The sequence below is a fragment of the Cebus imitator genome, unplaced genomic scaffold (assembly GCF_001604975.1).
Source record: "Cebus imitator isolate Cc_AM_T3 unplaced genomic scaffold, Cebus_imitator-1.0 Scaffold65, whole genome shotgun sequence".
In the NCBI taxonomy this organism is placed as follows: Eukaryota; Metazoa; Chordata; class Mammalia; order Primates; family Cebidae; genus Cebus; species Cebus imitator.
In genome coordinates, this window is record NW_016107380.1 from 5,861,877 (window position 1) to 5,876,023 (window position 14,147).

A 14,147-nucleotide genomic window follows, 5' to 3' on the forward strand; every position below is an offset into this window, starting at 1 on the left:
TCCTTTCTTCCTTCCTTCCTTCTTCTTTCCTTCCTCCCTTCCTCCCCTCCCTTCCCCTCCCCTTCCCTTCCTTTGTCTTGATGGAGTCTCACCCTGTTGCCCAGGCTGGAGTGCACTGGTGCAATCTCAGTTCACTGCAACCTCCCAGGTTCCAGCGATTCTCCTGCCCCAGCCTCCCGAATAGCTGGTATTACAGGTGCACACCACCACACCCAGCTAATATTTTTTTGTAGCTTTAGTAGAGATGGATTTTGCCATGTTGGCCAGGCTACAGGGATAATCTTTCCAAGGATCTTTTCGTTTTCTCTGGCTGTGAAGATTGCTGTCTGTGTCCTATGAACATTACATGTTTAATCGGAACTTACAGAACTTGCACATTGCACGGTATATATTAAGAGCCTAATATTGAATGGGGAGCCCATAATAAAGAGCCCAGATATCGAATGGGGAAGTTTTCTAGATTTAAGACACAGTTTGATAATCATTGCTTTTAATTTGGGGAGTAGGAAGCATTTTTTTCTCTTAATATAATAGGAAAATAATTGATGTATTTGTAGTGGGATCAAAATTCACACACTGTGAATCACATGTGCATAAATAAAAAATAAACAAATGCATCTCTGTTTTCTTTCACTGAGCTCAACTTGCCCAGAGCCCCTGTTTGCATTGACAACAGGGTCTTGGCAATTTCCATTCTTGACAATTTCCATTCTTTCCGGGTGAAAATGGTTCTTTGGAGGTAAATATTCAGTCCACTGAAAGTCGAAACCCTCTTTCAGGGCAGCTTCTCCCCTCCAAGAGTTCCTGTCTCCCTCCTTCTATTCCTAGAAGAGAGAATTGTGGGCTGGCAGAGGGAGGAGGACCTCTGGCCCTGTATTGCCTTCTGCAGACTTGTGGCTTCTGAGGAGCCTGCTTTCTGAGCTCTGCTGTGCATAGTGGAGTGATTAGCCCCATGTACCTCAGGTGCTGAGCTGGGGCTCCTAGCTGATGTCGGGGGCCTGCTTACACCGTCCACATAGGCCTGGACTCTGCACCCTGTCCCTATCTAGTCCGATGGCTCTACTTGCACCTACATCCTCCCTCCTGCCCCCACCTCATCCTCCTATTGCTGTCTTATTTCTATATTGCAGTGTGTGAGACCCTGGGAGCTGCCCCAGGCTGTTTCTCCAGTTCTAGTTGAATGGAAGTCTTGTGAAAGGCTGACTGTTTTCCTGGCTTACACTGTGCTCACAGACTACCCTCAGACCTCTCTGACTGCTGTATGAGATCTGGCCCTGGCCCGCCTTCCTTCCTCTCATTTGGCTCCTTTGGCCAGTGTTGCCTATCTCTACCTCTTGATCCGTCCCCAGCATCCAGCTCCTCAGACACAAGTGTCTTTTTAAATCTTTGTTTTCTTTTTCTGAGCAAAGCTTGGCCTCTGCAGAACAGAGGTGTTTCCTTGCAGACTTTTGTCTACCTGTAATCTTCTAAGACCTATTTTTACACAAAGTATAGTAATGGCTCTCGTTCTCACTGGATTCTGCCCATTAGTCCAATGGGTAGTGACATATAGGACAATTAGGGAAAAGGGATCACCAGAAACAAATGAATATTGACTTAATGTCTCAAAAATGTTAATCCTGTTACAAATGTTTAAAGCACTTTGGTAGCTGTGACACATTTGTGAACTGGGTGATGATGACATCAATTCTTTGGTTGGGAGGGGCTTGATCATTCATTCTACAACTTCCATTTTCCCAGGTTATGAGTCATTCACAAAATATTTATTCAGCAGTGATTTCATTCCAAACATGGGAGAATGAAAACCATGTTTCAATACCCTCGCATGTTTTTACATGTCATTAAACATGCTTCAGGTAAACCACCCTGAAGCATGTTTAACCACCATAAAGATTAATGGGACAGGGATAGAGGTAGACTTTTAGGAGCCCCAAACAGTGCGAGAGCCTGGGAAAAAAGTGAAGTAGAGTCTTGTAAGAGCAGGGCACCACAGTTTGAAGCAAGGGTGAACAGTCCCGAAACAAGAGGAAAGGGGCTTTTCACCTACAGGGACCAAAGCCAAACCCAAGAGACTCTAGGGAAGCAACTGGATGGATAGAGCAGGTCTCAGAGGTCCATCCTGGAAGGAGGAGTCAAATCAGGGCAAGGAGAGAACTCCCCTACCTTGATGAAGTGCCAGCCTTACCTACCTTGAATTGGATGATTTTGTTGGTAACCAGTCCATTTCACAAAAGTATGTTTTTCTGCTGACTTACTGGACTCTTACTGTTTTGCTTCGCACCCCACCCCTTGCTTTAGTTTTTGACTTCCGTTGTTTTCTAGAACTGGTGAATATTCAGGGAGATTTGAATGGACACTTGGGAAACCTGGGCAAGTTAGAGTTAGGATTCAATGTCTTGGACACTGTTATCCTTTCCACTTGGATAACTCATTGCAAGCAGCTCTAACAAAAACCATACGCATGTGACATGAAGCCTATACCTTTTCTTGCTTAGACACAGCAGTGCTTCACCAGCCCGTTGGGAAGTACTCACTGACTTTCTACCAGCACTCTGTTAGTAGACGGGACTAACAATTTCATTCTGGCAAAGTGAACCAGGTGTTAAACATCAGTTGTTTCACTCACAGTACACTAATAAGGGGGAAGATACTTTTAAAGCTTGTGGTTTGAAAGTCTTTGTCACTTAATTGCAAGAAACTAATCATAGGCCTGTTACATGAGTCTGTTCTCACACTGCAATAAAGAAATACTGTAGACTGCGTAATTAATAAGGAAAAGAGATTTAGTTGGCTCACAGTTCTGTAGGTTGTACAGGAAGCACAGCAGCTCTGCTTCTGGGGAGGCCTCAGAAAGCTTCCCATCATGGTGGAAGGCAAAGGGGGAATGAGATGTCTCACATGGCCGGAGCAGAAGGAAGAGAGAGAGGGGCAGCTGTTACAACTTTTACATAACCAGATCTTATAATAGCTCATGATCACAAGAATAACACTGGGGGGATGGTACTAAACCATTTATAAAGGATCCACCCCCATGATCCAGTCACCTTCTACCAGGCCCCATCTCCAACACTGGGGATTATAATTTGATGTGAGATTTGGGTAGGGACACAGATCCAAATCATATGACCTGCCTTGTCCAATACAGTAGCTGCTGAACTTGTATGGCTATTTAAATTTAAATTAATTAAAGTTAAAAATTTAGTTCTCCAGTCACTCTAGCCTACAATTTAAGTGCTCAATAATCACCTGTGGCCAGTGACACTTTATTATGTTAGGCACATGGTATTGGGCAGTAGGAGTACAGAGAATTTACATCACCATGGAAAATTCTATTGAGCAGTACTAGTGCAGCTATTTGTGCAGAAGTATGGCTAGAGGAGAGCAATGGTTCAGGATATTTTTTGTTGCTTTTGCACAGGTACCTTGGTTCCTAGTCCATTTCTCTTTCCCTTACACTGCACTGTCTTCTAAGAGTTGAGGAGAAGATAAATGATGAATGATAGGTATAACTGCCTCTAAATTAACACCAGAGAAGCTCTTTCTACTAAATAATTTTTAAACCTAAATAGAATAAAATTATTCCAGAGAGGCACCTTAACCATGCTTGCACCAAATGATTGTATCAATAGTTTTGCACAGTCAATTTTTGCCATAGAGTGTTTCCTCTAAGATGAGGTTTCGTTACAAAGATGCTTTAGGATCATTCTTTTAGAAGAAGTGTGTCATTGTGACAAAAATGTAGGCACAGATAATACAATGAAAATTATGAGAAAATGGCAAAGATTGCAGGGCAAACCGGATACATTGTTGGACAGTGGAAAATATTCTAAAGCACAAAGAGTGAATTATGCAACCAGTGAAAAGGAATATAACCATATACTGCTCAACAATCAGTAATACAGGGAATAAGAAACTGATGAAATAGGGAAAAATATATCACATATCTTGTGTGTGTGTGTGTGTATGTGTGTGTGTGTGTGTGAGTGTGTGTATGTTTGCATCTCTCTATATAGCAAATATAAAGAGAGAGATTTGGGTCAATTGTAGCAAGTGTGAGTGTCAGCCAGACTCTTGAGTACATGCCTGAGGTCCAGGCCATTTCCCCCACTAAGATACAGCAAATCAGGCGAGAAGTGAAAGATTTCACAGCGACTTCCTGGAGGGGCATATCATAATAACCATCCAGACCCTTGCTAAACTGGCCTTCTGCCAAGGGAAAGGAAAGCAGGAGATTCATGAAGGCCAAAGAACACCCTCCAGGAACTGGGCTTTTGAGAAGTGCAGAGGTCAGGTCAGCCTACCCTCATATTATTCAGTGACATCAGCATCAATTCACTGGGATTTTTCCAAGGTTACAAACTTCCTATGACCCCTGTCTTGGAGACCTTGAAGGCAGCCTTTGACCCTGGCAGTCACGTAGTGGTGGAAAGTATTGGAGGGATCAGTGTGAAGATTTTGCATTTGGCTTGTGGTGGCCAAAATAAAATAGGATCTGCCAGGTCTCCCAACCAAAGCAGGCAGCCTACAGTCAATTTAGGAGAAGACTAGAGTGCAGGTTTAAAAGTCTGAAGTTAAGCACCGAAAAATGTAACTAAGGTTTCCGTAAATGTAATGCCTGTTGGGATTTACATAACATCAAAATGCAGTTGCTCAGGGGCTTCATAGAACATTGAAAAAACCATCGATCAGAGGTGAGTTTCCTCAACAGATCTTTATTGTAATTGAAGTTGCTTTATTTCAGAAAAGAGATGCCTGAGGCAGCTGCAACATATCCAAGTAAGGAGAGAATGTATGTCAACTTTTAAAGCCTGAAAGAAATCATTCCTGCTTCTGTTTGGTAGGAATGCATCAAGGAATAATACATTATTAAACACTCTTGGTCCTCTTTTACTCATAAACAAAAGGATTGAGGAACAAACTTTGAAAACCAAACCTGTTTTTGAGTAGAAGTTCTCCTAGATTAAAAAATTTTACAAATGCTTTTTCACTTCAAATACATAGCTGGTCTCTCGCAGCAGTTACCTAAGAGAGAAGAGACTGGATCTTACTCTTCTTTGTTTTCCTAAAGTGTTAACGAGATAGCTTGTCTTTGACATGTGCTTATTATTTGCTGACTGTGTGAAAGGGATAGTCCTTTATATAGCTTGGAAGGAAAAAGCCACAGCACAAAGACAGTATGGCTCTGACATGTTTAAAGTACAGGATGTTCAGCAAGGGAGTGAAAGTACATTAGGTTTGTTTTCAATTCATAAATCATCTAGTTCCAAAAGATATTTCTGTAGGTTTTCAGTTAGTATAAAAAAGATACAAAGGCTTGAATATGGGCAGTGTATAATCTTTTGGGAAAAAAAAAAAAAGAAAAGCTTTTGTCTGATTGTTCTCAGGCTTTCAGTTGGGAATTTTCCAGGGTGAAGTCACCTTCTTGCTGTGGTCTGCAGCTGTAGAATGTCTGAAGTTATTGTCTTTGACCAAACTCATTATTTTCCCCCAATGATCCTTTAGTGGATTTCACAAAACTTCAATTTTCACTAAGGAATACAGGGAAGTAAAGTACAAGTTAGAGGAGCCCAAATCTTTGTTAAAGAGAAATTATTTTTATTGTGATTAACTCTTCTCAGCCACTAAATTTTTCCAATCCAACCAGAAAGAAAGAATGGGAAGAAAGAATCATGAGGCCACTGCTAACCCAACCCTTTTCTTCTTGTTTCTGAAAAAGCAAGACTTAGGAGGCTGCAGCCTCAGCTACCAGGCCATTGGCTTCTAGCCATTGTGTGAAAAGATGAGATTTGGGTGGGGAGACATCATGGTGGACACCTCTGATCCCAGCTACTCGGGAGGCTGTGGCAGAAAAATTGCTTGAACCTGGGAGGCAGAGGTGGCAGTGAGCCGAGACTGTGCCATTGCACTTCGGCCTAGGTGACAGAGTGAGACTCAGTCTAAAAAAAATAAATACATAAAACAAGCAACCTGCTAAACGGATTATAAAGAAAGAAATTTCATTCTTTTATATAGCTAAGTGGATCCAACTCACTACCTTGGGTAAGCTTTGCAATTTGGAGTCAGGTGACATGTAGGCTTATCTCTTCCCAGGACAAAGGGAGACTGGCTGTTCTCTTCCTTGATGATTACAGTTTAAAGAGAGAGCTCTCAGATACTTCGGGAAACATTCCTGAGTATTGACACTGGCCATAGATTTATTTAGCCATTAAGAAGGTTAACATGTACTTGACAAGGACAGAGAAAGAAACTTTGAAAGAAAAGGAGAGTGAGATGCCCCTTACCTTATTTTCAACAGGGAGAATTAAACTTTATTTCTAATTTGCATTTGTCCTTATATCCCTCAAGTTATTTGCCTATAAAAACAGGGCAATGGCCGGGCACAGTGGCTCACACCTAAGAAAGAACAATTCATTCATCTAATTGTGAATGAATTCAGTTCGCAAGGAACTGAGTTCAGCTGATCTCCAGAAAGGAATGCAGCCTGTCCCAGCACTTTGAGGCCAAGGCAGACAGATCACCTAAGGTCAGGAGTTCGAGACCAGCCTGGTCAACATGGCGAAATCCTGTCCCTACTGAAAATACAAAAAAATTAGCCAGAAGTGGTGGAGGGCACCTGTAATCCCAGTTGCTTGGGAGGCTGAGGCAGGAGAATGGCTTGAACCTGGGAGACAGGTTGCAGTGACCTGAGATTGCGCTGTTGCACTCCAGCCTGGGCAACAAGAGTGAAACTCTGTCTCAAAACAAAAAAACAAAAAAACAACAGGGTAATAATAATAATAGTCCCTATTTCTTAGCGCTGTTGTAAAGATTATATGAGTTAACACGTGTATAGGGCTTAGACCAGGGTTTGACACTCAATAAATGTTTGCTATTAATATGCCGCTTTAAGGCAAGCCCTGGTGATAGCCAGGATTTTAAGATGTCCCTGTGATTCCTGTCCATGGTATACATGCCTTGTGTATGTAATTTCCTCCCCTCTAGTATGGGCAGAAGCTGCAATGAAGGGATATTACTTTATGATGAGGTTACTCATCACCTGACTTCGAGCTCAACGAAAGGGAGATTATCCATTACGCCCGAGTGAGATGGGGCTCATGGAGGAGGCCACATGCCCAGGAACTGCCGGACAGCCTCTAAGACCTCAGAGCACCCCAGGTGCATGGTCAGTGGAAGAACTGGAGCCTCAGTTTTATGATCACAAGGAACGGAATTCAGCTGATCTCCAGAAAGGAACGCAGCCTGGCCAACACCTTTTTTCAGTTTTGTGAGGCCCTGAGCAGAAGCTCCAGGACATCTGGATCTGTACTTTGATCTCCAGAAACCTTGGAGTGAGCCTTTGGGCAGCCTTTTGCTCAGTTTTCCTCCTGTAGAGTTAGTAAATGGAAGCCGAGGATAACTAGGCGGCTGTTTCCTGCAATTCTGAATTCTCTGAGGATCTCAAAGAGTGAGTGCTGGAGGAACAGGGGTGGCTTTCTAAAAAAGACCATTTCAAGCCTGAGCACACTGGCCTCAACTTTCAACTCCCCTTTAGTAGTCATGCTTTGGGTGTTCTCAAGAATGCAGACTGGGATTCATGTTCAGCAGGCCTCCAAATGCTTAGTGGGTTTAGCTCAAAAATATCTTATTGCTGAGGCGGGCGGATCACCTGAGGTCAGGAGTTTGAGACCAGCCTGACTAAACATGGAGAAACCTCAACTCTACTAAAAAAAAATACAAAATTAGACAGGCATGGTAGCACATGCCTGTAATCCCAGCTATTCTTGACTGAGGTTCAAGAATCCCTTGAACCCAGGAGGCAGAGGTTACAGTGAGCCAAGATTGCGCCATTGCAGTCCAGCTTGGCCAACAAGAGCAAAACTCAGTCTCAAATTAAAAAAAAAAAAATCTTATTTATAGTTACTTCTTTCTCTTAGAAGTTTAAATCACTTGAAATGTATGTAGTTAATCTTAATGGATAAAGAAGGGCTTTATCACAGCGTTCTGGAAGGCTACTGACTTTCCCAAGAACGCGTTCTCAGGCACTAGCTGACTCCCAGCAGTGGTGAGCCTCTTACCAGGGCCTGCAGCTTCAGGAACCTGTTAAAATGGAGAGGTACTCATCACCACTGGACTCTCTTAGAGATTCTGATTAGAAAGATGGGCCCCAGGAAACTGCATTTTTAGCAAGCACCTATGACAATTCTGAAAGCAGGCTGTCTACAGGCTAAACTATGAAGAACTCAGGGCTTAAAGGAAGCATTGCCAATAGCAAGTTAGAGATTAACTTAAAGGATCAGGAAGGGTTCCCGCAGGAAGCAGACTCCAACTCCTGTGATTGAATAAAGAATTTCAATGAAGAAATTATGAGCATGTGGGTAGGTTTAAGGGAAACAATAGGGGTTTTTAAAGCACTCAGAGGCTGACAATAGCTAGAAATCATCACCACCCATAGGGCTGAAGGAACAAGGGGAATGCAATAGTGTCACTAAATCCCATTAAGCAGTGGGGTGGCTGAGGACAGGCCCCCAACAAAGGCTGTAGCCAAAAAGGGATGCAGCAGGTGCCAGAGACAGGGAGGGTGAAACAGGGCGGGCACCTTCCAAGGTAGAGCCCAACTGGAGGCCAGCCAGCAAGAGAGCCCGAATGCACAATCCCAAGGGGCAGCTTCTCAGGGCACTAAACAGGGGTGAGAAGGGCAGACAGGGGTGGCAATGGAAAATCATCAGCACATTTTGAATCTTAAGAGCAACATCACCAACATGAATTGCTGGACAATTAAAGGAATGAGTAGACCAAAAGGGAAGTAATCTCTACTGCCACTACTGCCGAGAGCATTGGTTATATGAGATGGCCCAGGCCAGGCGTCTTGGAATCAGGAGGGGATGTGGAGGTATAGAGTGGTGGGGAAGGAGAAAGGAAGATGGCAGGGCAGTGCTGTGATGCTGTGCACCCGACAGGTTGGCTTTTTGCAGTCAGCCCTGAAAACCATAAGAAACACGTCTGAAAGTACGGTAACAGCCTTCCCAAGACATTCAGAGTAGCATTCGCTGTTGTGAGTACCAATTCAATGTCTTTCTTTGCCAGCATTGTCAAAGTTCACTGCTGCCCTCTGGATAAAACAAACCAACTTAATGAACACTTGAAATTCTCATCATAAATTGTCTTATTATGATGATTAATCATGAAGCATCTAATTTCCTCCCTAGATTATGACAACCATTAAGAGGACAGCCAATTAAAAACATTATGTAACTGGATCACATACGTCAGTTCATAGTACAGCTGAGATGTAGGGAAAAGGGAATTTCTTTATCTTTTGTTTAACTAAATTGGCCCTTCCAAGCTTTCACCTATTGGTAAATGGGGGAAAGGCTAAATGTCCAATCTGACTTAAAGCTTAGTGCTCCAGTAATTTAAATAGTCCCTTAGGCCATCTTAAGTCACTATGGGATAAAGTTACTCAGTGGCTCACTTAACTTGACCTTACCCTCTGAATTTTAACCTAGTTGAGATAGTGAGGTCTAGGTGAAATCATAGAAAAGAATGTGACTTACCGGTTCCATGTTGTGCTGTTGGGACATGGATAGGCCCTGGGCTCATGACAGCTCATGGGCTGCACTGACAGGAATCCGTGTATCTTTAAGGGCCAGTCCCTTGTCCAAGGCTGTTTCCCCGTTGCTCTTTAGGGCTGAAATCTGCAGCTGGCAGTGTCAGGCTCCAGCAATGTTCTTAAAAAGAACTTGACACTCATTTCCTGCCCTTTGCTTCTCTTCAACTCTAATGAGCTCTAGCCCTTTGCGTATCTACTGCCTCCATCCATTGTCTTGGCTGTCTATCCTGTCCTGTGGGGTCACCTTGCTTTGTGACACCAGGCCTTGTGGCAAGTCCTCTGGCTTTCATTGAAGCATCATGTGGGGTAAGAGAATGAAGGGAGGCTTCAGACTGCCGGCTAGACCTTTCCGTCTGCTCATGCCCTTCCATCCTCTTAAGCACCCGGATGATCACAGATGCGTGTGAGCCCGTCTGCACTGTAGCCCTCTCCCTTCCATCCAATGGGCGTGTGTGGCAGCCCCTGTCCTGGGTGATCCTCTCAATGTATCCAAAATACCTACAGTTGGTCTTTCATTATTTGTAGATTTGCCTGTTTGCTAAAATTTATTTGTAACCCCCAAATCAATACTTGTGCCTTTGTATCATTCACAGACATGCATGACGTGGTCAAAAGTTTGAGTCACTCACCATGCACCTTTCCAGCTGTGGTCAAGACAGGTGAGGCTCTGCCTTTTTGTTTCAGCTCTCATTCTGCCTGCTTTGTTGCACATGCTTTCATTTTTGCGGTTTTTCTTGGTGATTTTACTGCTTCAAATGGCTCCCTGCCACAGTGCAGAGGTGATGTTTAGTGTTTCTAAGCTGAAGAACGCTGTGACGTGCCTTGTAGAGGTAAGATTTGTTATGGACTGAGAGTTTGTGTCCCTGCAAATTCATATATTGAAGGCTTATCCCAAGTTTGGCTATATATGGAAATGGGGTCTTTAAGGAGTTTTTAAGGTTAAAAGAATGAGCTTTATAAGGTTATAAGAGGGGGTCATAAAGTGGGGCCCTGACCTGATAAAATTACTGTTTTTATTAAAAGAGTTTTCTCTCTCTTCTGCCCATCCTGCCCATCTCCCACCTCAGAGGAAAACCATATGTGGACAAAGCAATTGTCTGAAAGCCAGTAAGATAACCCTTACCAGAAACCAAACCTGCGGGCACCTTGATCTTGGAGTTTAGCCACCAGAACTTTGAGAAAATAGATTTCTGCACTTTAAGCCATAGAGTCTGTGGGATTTTGTTAGCTCAGCCTGGGCAGATTGAGGCAACATATCTTAGATAAGCTTCAGTCAGGCTTGATTTATGGCGTTACTACTGGCCATGAGTTCAGTGTTACTGAGTCAATAATATTTATTAAGTAAGGTGTTTTAAAATAGACACATACTTTAATAAGTATTAAAAATACTTATTCCTTGTAAAATTCACTATTAAGTGAAGGAAAAAGCTGCAAACTGAGAGGAAATATTTGTAAGCAGTCATATCTGGTAAAGAACTGTCATTCAAACTATACTGACATGGTTTGCATCTGTGTCTTCACTCAGGTCTGTTGAATTGTAAAACCATGTTGGAAGTGGGTCCTGGTGGGAGGCGGTTGGACCATGGGGTGGATTCTAATGGTTTAGCACCATCCCCCTAGTGCTGTCTCATGACAGAGTTCTCAGGAGATCTGGTTGTTTAAAAGTGTGTGGCACCTCCCCCCTCTCTTCCTCCTGCTCTGGTCCTGTAAGATGGACCAGCTTCCCCTTTGCCTTCTGCCATGATTCTAAGTTTCCTGAGGCCTCCCCAGAAGCAGAACCCTATACAGCCTGCAGAACCATGAGCCAATTAAACCTCTTTTCTTTATAAATTACCCAATCTCAAGTATTTCTTTATAGCAGTGTGAGAATGGACTAACACATATACAAAGAGCTCTTAAAATTCAACAATAAGAAAATGAATAATCTGCTGAAAAAGAAGGGCAAAAGACAAGAACAGACACCTCAGAAGAGAAGATATACAAATAGAAAATCAACATATAAAAAGATGCTCCACATCATACAACATCAGGGACTTGCAAATTAAAACAACAGTGTGGGCCAGGCCCAGTGGCTCATGCCTGTAATCCCAGCACTTTGGGAGGCTGAGGCAGGTGGATCACCTGAGGTCAGGAGTTCAAGACCAGCCTGGCCAATGTGATGAAACCCTGCCTCTACTAAAAATACAAAATTAGCTGGGTGTGGTGGCACATGCCTATAATCCCAGCTACTTGGGAGGTGGAGAGAGGAGAATTGCTTGAACCTGGGAGGGGCAGGCTGCAGTGAGCTGAGACTGCACCAATCTACTCCAGCCTGGGCAAAAAGGGCAAAACTCTGTCTCTCAAAAAAAAAAAAAAATGCAATATCACTACATGCCTATTAGAATGGCCAAAATCTGGAGCACTGAAAACACCAAATGCTTGTAAGGATGCAGGGCAACAGGAATTCTCATTCATTGCCTGTGAGAATGCAAAATGGTATGGCCAGTTTGGCAGTTTTTTTTTTTACAAAGCTAAACACACTCTTACCATATGATCTAACAGTTTCACTTCTTGGTTCTTACCCACATGAGATGAAAACTTATGTCCACACAAAAACCCTGTACATGAATATTTATAACAGCATTATTCATAATTGCCATAACTAAGAAGCACTCAAGACACCTTCATTAAGTGAATAGATAAACTGTGTGTATTTGCTCAGGCCAACATAACAGAATAACACAGACTGAGTGGCTAAAACAACAAAAATTTATTTTCTAACAGTTCTGGCAGTTAAAAGTCCAAGATCAAGGCCCCAGATGATTTGAGTTCGGGTGAGGGCTCTCTTCCTGGATTGCAGATGGCAGCTTTCTTGTTAAATCCTCACGTGGCCTTTCTTGAGACAGCAAGCTCTGTGGTATCTCTTCTTATAAGAACACCAGTCCTGGCCGAGTGAGATGGCTCACACCTGTAATCCTAGCACTCTGGGAGGCCGAGGTGGGTGGATCACCTGAGATCAGGAGTTTGTGACCAGCCTGGCCAACATGGTGAAATCCTATCTCTACTAAAAAATACAAAAAATTAGCAGCTCATGGTGGCGGGTGCCTGCAATCCCAGCTACTCGGGAGGCTGAAGCAGGAGAATTGCTTGAACCCGCTAGATGGAGGTTGCAGTGAGCTGAGCTCATGCCACTGCACTCCAGCCTGGGTGACAAAGTGAAACTCCATCTCAAAAAGAACACCAGTCCCATCCAATGAAGGCCCTATCGTAAGACCTCATTTAACCTAAATTACCCCCTTAAAGGGCCTTATCACCAAATATAGTCCCATTGAAGGTTTGAGCTTCAATGTATAGATTCTGGGAGGACACAATTCAATCCAAAACCCTGTGGCACATCCAGACATTAGAATATTTGTCAGCACTAAAAAGAAAGGAACTGTGAAGCCACGAAAACACATGGAGGAATCTTAAATGCATAGTACTAAGAGAAACCCAATCTGAAAACCTCCATACTGTATGATTCCAACCATATAACATTCTGGAAAAGGCAAAACATAAACTATGGAGACAGTGAAAAGATCGGTGGTTGCCAGGGATTAGGGAGAAGAGAGGGATGAATAGGCAAAGAACAGAGAATTTTTAGGTCAATGGAAATACTCTGTATAATACAATACTATAATGGTGGGTGTATGTCATGATGCACTTGCATAATGACATAACTCATAGAATGTACAACACCAGGAGTGAACCCTAACGTAAGCCGTAGATGTTGAGTGATGATGTAGGTTTATCACTTGCAGCAAATGTACCACTCCGTGAGGGATGTTGATGGTGGAGGAGGCTGTGCAAAGGGAGGGGCAGGGGCAGGTGGTATATGGTAGTTCTCTGTACTTTCTGCTTTACTTTGCTGTGAATCTAAAATTGCTCTAAAAGTAGTCTATTTAAAAAAAAAAATGCTGTGAACAGAGGCCCACAGGAACACAACTCTGTATTTCTCTTAAGAGCAATGGTTTAGTATTTGTTAATTCAGTGTTCGTGGTGGAAAGGAAGAATTTTTTTCTTTAATCACCATAGGTTCTGACCCCTGTAACAGGATTAGCAAGAGAAAAACAAACAGAAGTTTATTAACGTGTATATTTCGTATACACATGGGTGACATCCAGGGAATGAGTGGTTCTCAAAGAGGTGGTTTTGAATTCCACCTCACATAGCATTTTCATCAAAGAACCCTAAATTTTTAGAAAAGTAACTGGACAAAGGAAAAGGACATTGAGTCTCTAGGGGTGGCAGTCTGGGGGAAGGTAAATGAATGGCAGATAAAGGCCAGTTAGTAAAGTCTTAGATGTAGATTCCTTTGGTACCATTTTCAGGCCAATAAACGTCCAAAGTTGTGTTCAGTGTTTCACTTTGTTCTCCCTGATGGGGGCAGGGAGGAAGGAAGATACCTTTTATCTTTGTAAAACTACGTCCTGCTTTCAGGTCAATAGAGAGAGGGTAGAGAGCGTTCCTGCATCTACTTCTTCTTCTTAACGGTTTCAGCTCAATAGCTCTTTATATTTGGGGATTAGGTATTTTGGTC